Source organism: Chinchilla lanigera, unplaced genomic scaffold (assembly GCF_000276665.1).
Source record: "Chinchilla lanigera isolate Chin_1 unplaced genomic scaffold, ChiLan1.0 scaffold00036, whole genome shotgun sequence".
NCBI classification, from domain to species: Eukaryota; Metazoa; Chordata; class Mammalia; order Rodentia; family Chinchillidae; genus Chinchilla; species Chinchilla lanigera.
In genome coordinates this window covers 1,433,614-1,440,924 of record NW_004955437.1, presented here as the reverse complement: position 1 = coordinate 1,440,924, position 7,311 = coordinate 1,433,614, and positions in this window count along the sequence as shown.

Sequence of the window (7,311 nt, the reverse complement as noted above, 5' to 3'; positions counted from 1 at the left end):
TTGAGAAAAGTTAATGATTATTCAATAGGTCACTCATGTATAGCTCTATTTATTTTCTTTAGAAGCCACTTTGAAGATACCAAAGTATAGTACAACAACTATTGATAATCTCCTACTTCTTTTGTCTGTAACTCACTATTATTTGTCTATTTGTTTTCCTGAGAAACTGTCTTGTAGATAACAACATGTAAAACAATAACCATTGGTAATTTCCTACCATTTTGTCTGTAATTTGGTAAGCCCCCCCTATTATTATGTTATCCTTCTTTTACTCTTTAAAAAAAAAACTTTAATGGACCTAAAATTGTACATATTTTTTGAGATACCATATGATATTTTTATACATGTATACACAATATAATCATAGAATTTTCTCAAATATTTATTATTTCTTTATGGTGAAATATCAAAATCCTTTCTTTCAGCTTTTTTGGATTATATAGTGTAATTGTCATCATCTGCAGTAACCCTGCCATGTAGCAAAACACCAGAACTTACTTCTGTTACATAACTATAACTTATTACCTGTTGGCTAAAGTTTTTCCATCCTTTCCATCCACTACTCTCCCCAGACTCTGGTAATCACCATCTTACTTTTAGCTTCTATGAGATCAACATTTTCTAGATTCCAAAGATGAGTGAGATCCTTTGGTATTTGGCTTTCTATGCCTGATTTATTGTCACTTATGTCTGTGCTTCACTTCATGATCACCAGTTCAGTCAATGTTATAACAAATGATAAGATTTCATCCTTTTTTTAAAAGGTCTAATCATCTTTTGTTGTTCACTAAAGTTCTTTAAGAGTCTCAATTTTTAAGCTATCTCTCTCTATGCCAACTAGTTTGTGAACTAGTGGCATAGTCATTGTGGTTATTTGATTCATTTTCATAGGTTTCTCAGGAAGTGTTTAGGGGAATGTCTCAGTCTGTTTGCACTGCTATAAAAATATTAACAAAGACTGGGTAGCTCATATACAGCAGAAACGTAATCTCATAGTTTGGAAGGTGGGAGTTGAGTTTAGGATGCCAGCATGGTCAGGCTCTGATGAGGGCTTTTGATATTTTGATACCTCTTCTTACTAATTCTTCAAATTGTAGAAAGAAGGCAAGGGAAGTCTACTGACCCCTCAGCCCAGGGGGGATTGTGCCAAGGGCTTTTGCACTGAGATGAATCTCCAGCTTTTTTATTTTCACTTTGAGAAAAGTTATCATTCATTAATGAAGTTTCCCAGGAGGAGTTCAAACTTGTGATGCTCTTGTCTCAACTTCCCAGAGAGCTGAGAATACAGGTGTGCACTGCCATTTGAGTCTTTTTAAAAAATTTAAAAAATTTTAAGATAAGGGCTCTAATCATATTCATGAGGGCTTTCTCCAAAAAGCCTCACTTCTAGCACAATCACACTGGGGAACAGGATTACAACACATGAATTTGGTGGGGACAGAAACATTTAGTTTCTAGCAGGAAGTTCTTCTAGTTTATAGTCAAGAATCAGTTGTGCTGGATATAAAATCCTTGGTTCTGAAGGTAGAAAATGAAAAGCCAGCAGCAAACCACAGCTTTTGTAGAAGCTGGAACTGAGAAGTGCTCATTTAAGGAGAGCCCTATTGCTGGACATGAGATGACTGGGGCCAATGGTTCTATAGGAAATGGAGTCTCAAGAAATTCAAGTCGACTTCAGGGTTTGGAGAATTATGCTGGAAGATAAAGTAGGTAAAACTCTTCAAGACATGGGCATAGGCAAGGACTTTCTGAACAGAACCCCAGTTGTATAGGAAATAACACAAAGAATAAACAAATGGGATTATATCAAATTAGAAATCTTTTGTGCAGCAAAGGAAACAACCAACAGAAGGAGGAGACATGCTACAAAATGGAGGAATTTTGGGCCAGCTATTCCTTAGACAAAGGATTAATTTCTAGAATATATAAATAACTAAAAAAATTAGACCCTCAAAACAAAAGCTCCAATCAAGAAATGAACTACTCAAATGAATAGACACTTCTAATAGATGCTGTATAAATGATCCATTGGTACACGAAATAATGTTCAGCTTCACTGGCCATTGAGAAATGCAAATCAAAACAACACTGGGATTCCATCTTATTCCACAAAGAACGGTGTCTTGGTTACTTTTCTCTCATTGCTGGGACAAAATACCTGATGCCCAAAATTAAGGAAGAAAAAGTTTATTTCGCTTACAGTTTGTGGAGGTTTCAGTCCATACTTGGCAGATTACAAGGCAGACTGGCACATGGCAGAGAGCTATAGCTGATGGCAGCAGAACACAGCCAAAGCAACAAGCACACACACAAGGGAGGAAATGGCCAGAAGCACCCTCTTTCTCTCCCTTACATATGCAAACTATCCACCCCAGGGCAGTGTAGCTCTCACACCAATAATCAATCAAACTCTAAAAGCCTGCCCCATGGCTGCATGAGGTTTTGCGGGGACACCTAGACACAAACCTTAACAAATGGCTATTATCAAGTATAACTACTATGAAAATCACTATGGGGATTTCTTAAAAAAAAAAAAAAGAGTTATAGAAATTCTATTTGACCTAGCTGTACCTTTCCTGTGTATATTCTTGAAAGTTAAAGGCATCATATTATGGTGATGCATGCATTTCCATGTGTATAGGGGCCTAACTCACAATAGCTAACTCTTGGAAGCAGCTTATAGACCCATCAACAGATGAATGCATTAAAACTTTGGTATATATACACAATGAAGTATTACTCAGACACACAAAAAAATACATTTTGAGTCTTGTAGGAATGAGATGTTAAATAAATCAGACATGGAAGGTTAAGTATTCCCTGGTTTCTCTTCTATGAGAAACCTACATTATAAATAATTTAAAGAGCAAAATAAAAGATAAATGATAGCAAATAGGGAAGTAGATTTTGTGGAGATGAAAAGATCTTTGCCTCCAAATCTCTGCCTCTCTAACCATTCTTCCCATCATAGTATTCTTTCTAAAAAGTGAAATTGCCTGTGATGCCTCCTTGATTATCAACCTGTGAATGGCCCTTTTGACTGTAGAATGAAGTTCATAGTCCTTAGAGCCATGTATGAGACTTCTATATTTTGTTCCCTGGCTTCATTTGTTCCTCCTTGCCCCTCTACTACCCCTAAACTATTTTTAGGTCCCTGAAGCCTTTCCCTTTCTCTGTACCACCCATATTTTGTTAGACTCAGAATTCATTCTTTATATTTTTCTGAGTCAATTTGAATGTCATTTTCATTAGAAAGATTTCCTAATTCTTTGTGACTCCCATATATTTTGTGCATATTTCTGTCAAGCCTCTTGTTTGTTTATGTGTCTTCTACATGATAAACAGGACTCCATATCTTAATTTTTTCTATTTCCAGAGTTCAGCTAATTATCCATTACATAAGTGCACAATAAGGTACATTAATATTAGAATATGAAACAGTGTCCCCTTCATGATAATTCACTTTATTCTGTGGCTTCTTTATTACCTTGCCTTGTTACCACCCCTACTAACAAAAAGATCCTACCCAATCCACTTCCCTTTGCCATATCACATTCTCAGGCAATAGCAAAGCTTGTTAGGTCTATGAACTTCCTTTACTTGGAGCAATGCTTTTCCACTTCAGGTTTCCTTCCTAATTCTCCTCCCCACCTGCTCTGCTGGGCAGATTTTTCCTTTGTCGTTCTTAAAGTCATGGATCGCCATGTTTTTTGCAGTCTTATCTGAGTGGTGAGCAACAGTGCCAATTACACCAAGCTTACTTGTCTCTGCGGATCTTTCAGTGTTTTGTATTCAATTTTGAGGCATAACTGGGTGCACTGTCAGTGAGAAGATTCCTTGAACTCTGTCTCGTGAACACCAGAAGACCTGATCTGCAGCGTTGGCTGTTTGGGCTGTGGCTTTTAAAAGAGTAAGATTCCATAACTGTCTCTTGGCAGCGATGGTTTTGCCCAGGATTTGGCCAGAAGTTGCACTTCTGCCCTCTTCTTTCATCAGAAGCCTTGTTTTCCTCAGTGTGGGAGATGCGGTGACCTTTCAGGTTTGGGCGTCAGAACTTGCTGCGGGAGGAGAAAGGCAAGGCGGGAGAGGCAGTCTGTTTTTCTGTGTGTGTGAGGTTTTGGAGGCATAAACGTTTCATCTACAGCATCCTTAATATGAGAAATGAGCAGAAAAAAGACGATTTTTTATATCGAAATGAACACAGTCACAATGCTAGACTGACCATCAAATAAAATTCTGGATGGAAAAAGTTCAAAGAAAGACAATGCTCAGAAAATCTTGAATTTGTGTCTGGCTCTAATGCTTCTATCACTACACCGGAGGATGCAAAAGGCACTTCCACAGCTAGACGGCGATCGAGACCGATACTTAGGCTGGTTTTCTGACTCCTCTGGGAGGGACTCCCTGTAGAAATCAAGCAGTTTCTTGAGAGGCTTTCCCCACGCAGCCTTGGCGTCTCTTTCCTGTCTCACATTACCCTAACCCGCGAGGCTCTGCCGGAAGCGGTCTGGGGACATGAAAAATCAGGGAAAGGCGAGGAGGTTCCTGCACAGCTTTTCAGATCAGCCATGCAGCCCTCCTGCAGGGTGTGGGATAATTATAGGGCATAAAGGCCGCAAAGGACAATGGAAATGATCTAGAGAAATCTGAAGATTTTGCGGGTTATAATGTAGTTTTTATGGACTTGCGCTACACCCAGGTTGGGAGCACTAGGCAGTAATGATATGCACTCAAAAGCCAAAATGGTGCTTGACTGTATAATCTGTTCTCAAAATGAACTAGTAAAAAGCTCTCTGCTGTCTGCGTATTCTATACAGGGGATAACTCATTACGATGCACATCAACTGAAAATTGTGAGGGGTGCTTTCTCAGACTCTGACATTTATTATTCACGAACACCCAGCAGGGTCTATGGGTGAAAAGCTCGCAGGTGGGTGTAAATACCCCTTTATTTCTGAGCACCCCCCTCGCTCTACACTCTTTCCAGCCCACATTTGACAATTTCTAAACAATTCTAGCTTAATTCTTTTAAGCAATGTCCAGCTGTACAAGTCCTCACCCCTGCCCTTCAGCAATACCTGCCTCTCCTTAGAGTTCAGGCTGTGATAGGCTCAAAAAAACCGTGACCTTGCTGTCTGCCTGAAGTTTTCTAGTTGCAGGGTAGGGGCACCATTGCTTCCAGCTCTCCATATCCCAAAGCAGGAACATGAGCTCTGTTTAAATGTTCTGGAATGAAGACACTGAGGAAAAGTTTCTTGGAAACTAAAGAGGCCCAAGGAGAACATATCCAGCTTCTCGTGGAAGAGTGAAGACAAAATATGGCATTTCATTTTTTTTTTTGGGTGGGGGGTAACCAGGAATTGAACTCAAGACCTTGCGCTTGCCAAGCAGGCGCTTGTGCCAGTGAGCTATATCCGCAGCCCTAGAATAAGGCATTTCAAATGAAGAAAAATGAAGAGAATTCATCACCAACTGATCGATGAAGTGAAATTCTTCAGACAGAAGAGCAATGATTCTAGGGAAAAACTTAGAATATTAGGAATGATGAAAGAGTAACAACCAGATATATCTGGATAAATATAACAGATAAAGAGATTAATTATGTCCCTTTAAATTCTTTAAAATAGGTATGAATGCTGAAAGCAAAAATATAACATATTCTGGTGAGGTTTTTAAAAAAATGGATATAGAAACAACACATGCAACTATATAACATAAACGAGAGACATAAGAGGATCTACAATACTATAAAGCATCCACATCATATGTAAAATGGCAAAATTTCAACTCTAGTTGACTATAAAGCATTTAGTTTGTATATTATAATCACCAGAGCATCCACTAAAAATATGAAGAGATAAGAATAAAAAAATGCAGCAGATAAGGAAGACTACTAAAAAATATTACAGTCATCTAATATCTTTAATCAAAAGAAGGTAGGCATAAGAGAGCAGGAATAAAAAACTGAGTAGTCAACAAATAATAAGATGGCACAGCAAAACCAGCCATAGCAGCAGTTACACTGCCTACGCACGGGTGAGACAAGTATGCTTCTGTAAGTGCCACCTTTTTTAGGAGAGGCAGACTGACTCAAACTACAGACCACAGGGTCCATAGGGTAGAGGAAGAGTAAGGGACAATCACTCCCAGGCAGGACTAAGAGTGGGCCCGAATGAAGAACTTCCAATTTTGCTCTGCTGGATTTCACAATTTCTATAGACCAGTAAATTCTGTGTGTTTTCTGTTTTTCATCAGTTTGAACAGAAAAGCCTTTCTGTGTTTCAAACTTGGCAAAATGACGAAACTCAGGCCACTGCCATGGTCTCCTTTTTCTCCAGGTCTACATAGAAAATGTCTCAGTTAAATTCAAATGTAAACTGGCCATAGACACCATAGGTCTGGTAGATATTTGTGCGATAAGTGGTCACATGTCTGATGATGAATGATCACCCTAGAGTAGGAAGATAAGTGTGGCAGGTTGGATACACAGAGGGGATAGAAAACCTTAATAAACCTGAAGGCGTAAGACGTTGTGTCCCAAATACTTCAGTGTCTCAGTCCATTTGGGTGCATAATGAAATGTCATGAACAACGTATATCATTTTATTTCTGCCCCCCAATGTATGTACTTACAAAGTGCAAGGTACATTTATTCCATCCCAATAGCCTTAGAAATCTTAACTTGTTCCTGCATCCACTTAAAAGTCTAAAGTCCAAAGTCTCATCTAATCATCATCTGAATCAAGCGATACCGATAAGACTCACAGGTTAACTCATTCCAAGGAAAATTGCTTTGCAGCTGGGAACCTGAGAAACGAAACATGTGTTTGCTTCCAAAATACTGTGGTGGGGTGAGCATAGGATAGATATTCACACTCCTAAATGAGAAATAGGCACAGGAGAGAGGAGTGACAAGTCTTGAGCAAATCCCCAAATTTACAGCTAGAGAATAATTTTCTTTGGTCTGGTGTTTACTCTTCCTGCCTGCTGGGTGAGGGTCTTGCCTTCTGGACACACTGGGGCAGAGGGCGGACTTCTGAGGCATCTCCACATGGTTTTGGGACTCTCCACCCTGTGCCAGTTCTGTCTGGTGTTCCACCTAGGAAACAGCTCTGTGCCTGCTTTGTGTGCTCGAGACCCACCCCGTGGCTCTGCTGGTAGTTACACTATCAGAGGCTTGTGGCGGCTCCGTGCTTGCCAGGGCTGTTGTACTCTGGACCTGTGGTGGGGGTAGTTACTTTACTGGTCTCTGTGATGCTTTTGGAATCATTTTTCCATTGTCTTGTCTAATACATTCTGGTTTCTCTTTAG